At 35.6% G+C, this 2518-nt stretch overlaps 1 pseudogene; it reads left to right on the top strand.

Annotated features, from left to right (window-relative positions):
• The first annotated feature begins 232 nt into the window (after positions 1-232).
• LOC101560177 lies at positions 233-1334 on the top strand (annotated as a pseudogene).
• Positions 1335-2518: the final 1184 nt, after the last annotated feature.

Here is a 2518-nt window from a genome sequence, read left to right as displayed (position 1 = left end):
TTCCATTCTCTTGCTCCTTCTGGGCAATGGAGATCCTCTCAGTTCCATCTTTGCAGTCCACAGCCTTATTGTGGCTTCCCATTCTGGCCAAACTCACAACATTTTAAATAGTCCTGTTTATCTAGTAGTTTGCATCATTAGTGAGGAAGTTCTGAGGCCCACATCCTGAGACCTAGTGAAATAAAGTTGGGTTTTGGTTGGTTGAGGCAACAATTCCTCCAATTCTTCAGCGATGGTGGTATCCAGGAGTGGTATGGCAGAGAAAACCTGGGAATTGGCCAACAACATCCAGGAAGCCCAGATTACCGATGAAATCTACAACTGCAACAAAAAACAGCAGCAAGAAGTCCTGGCAGTGAAGCCCTGGACTAAAGATCGCCATTATTTCAAGTACTGTAAAGTCTCAGCACAGGCTCTGTTGAAAATGGTGATGCATGCCAGGTCAGGAGACAACCTGGAAGAGGTGGGTTTGATGCTTGGAACTGTGGACGGGGAAACCATGGTCATTATGGACAGTTTTGCTCTGCCGTAGAAGGCATTGAAACTTGAGTAAATGCTCAAGCTGCTGCATATGAGTACATGGCCGCAGGCATAGAAAATTCCAAACAGGTTGGCTGCCTTGAGAATGCAATTGGCTGGTATCACAGCCACCCTGGGTATGGCAGTGGGCTTTCTGGGATTGATGTCAGTACACAGAGGCTGAACCAGCAGTTCCAGGAATCTTTTGTAGCAGTTGTGATTGATCCAACAAGAACAATATCTGCAGGGAAAGCGAATCTTGGGGCTTTTAGCACATATCCAAAAGGGCTATAAACCTCCTGATGAAGGACCTTCTGAATATCTAACTATCCCACTAAATAAAATAGAAGATTTTGGTGTATATTGTAAACAATACTATGCCTTAGAAGTCTCATATTTCAAATCATCTTCGGATTGAAAATTACTTGAGCTGTTATGGAATAAATACTGGGTGAGGGTCCAGAGAGATGGCTCAGTAGAATAAGCATTTGCCTGGCAAGCACAAGAGCCTGAGTTCAATCCCCAGTTCTGAAAAAAAAAGAAAATTAGGTGAATTCACTGAGTTCCTCTAGCTTGCTACAAATGCTGACTATACCACTAGGCAAGTGTTTGATTTGTCTGAAAATTTAGAGCAGTCAGAAGCCCAACTGGGCCGAGGAATTTTCATGTGGGGTTTAGAAGCACATGACTGAAAATCAGAAGACAAACTTGCCAAAGCTACAAGAGACAGCTATAAAACTACCATAGAAGCCATCCATGGATTGATGTCTCAGGTTATTAAGGATAAACTATTTAATCAAATTAACATAGCTTAAACAGTCACTGAGTAGTGCTTTTGGCTGAAAGCTGGTATGTGAAAAATATTCAAGTAACACTTTTAAAAACCAGTTACCAAAGACCTGATTAGAAGTATAAGGTGCTCTGAAGTGTCCTGAATATTAACATTCTGTAATAAAACCATAAAATGAAAAAAAAATCATCCTGCTTGGCTCTTTGCTCTCAATCCTCAACATAAATCTGGCTAAAAGTCCCCAATAACAGCCATGCTACCACCTCACTATTTAGCTGCTTTAAAATTCCTTTTTTAAAACTCATTATTAACTTTATTGAAAATCAATAATAATTATATAGCAAATTAAAAATTGTAGATAGATATTGAAATGTGAAAGATACAAGATGTAGACAGAGTGAATTTTAGAAAAATGTTTCTGAAATTAATACATGAGGCTAATAATAGATTGCACATCATAAAAAATCATTTACAAACTTAAATGAATATAACAATAAAAATGGTCTAAAATAAACATGAAAAAGAAAGAGTTCTAAAGATCAGTCATATAATACTTCACTCTGTGCCATAATCAAGAAACTTATATTCACATAATTAGCATTCTCAAAGTAGAATGAGGTAGGCAATAAATATTGAGATTTAAAATTTCTGAATTTAGTTAAAATTATAGCACCATGTTTCCAAGAATAATGAACCTTTGCATAAGAAATATGAATAAAATCATAGAAGATACCAAAAAATGAAATTGTCCAAAACTAGTTGTAAAGAAAAAAAAAACATTAAAGCATATACATAGAAAGAAATAATAGCTATGAAGAACAAAATAAAATAACATCTTATTCCACATTAGAAAAAAAATATATAGAACAAGTGTGTAAGAAACTAGACTTATTTATTCAAAGAACTGAAAAAAAGAGATCTGTCCTCACTGAATTTTATATTTAGAAAACATATCATTGAAAACTAAAAATAAAATATTTTCCAGTTATACAATCTTGAAATATTGTAATACCTCCAGACATAGAACATAGACAATAGCAAAGACCATAATCCAGAAGGCAAGACAAGTTGCTGTGTGGTCCTGGATAAAGAGTGAAGAGTTCTCAAAATGGTAATTATGCAAGACTATGTAAAATATAATTATATTAGACTAACCCATTTAAAAGGTCATTGAAGATTTCCACAAAACACTATCAATCTTATATCAGG

Source organism: Octodon degus, unplaced genomic scaffold (assembly GCF_000260255.1).
Source record: "Octodon degus isolate 3935 unplaced genomic scaffold, OctDeg1.0 scaffold00030, whole genome shotgun sequence".
Taxonomy (NCBI): Eukaryota; Metazoa; Chordata; class Mammalia; order Rodentia; family Octodontidae; genus Octodon; species Octodon degus.
This window is presented reverse-complemented; position numbering and strand designations above follow the sequence as displayed.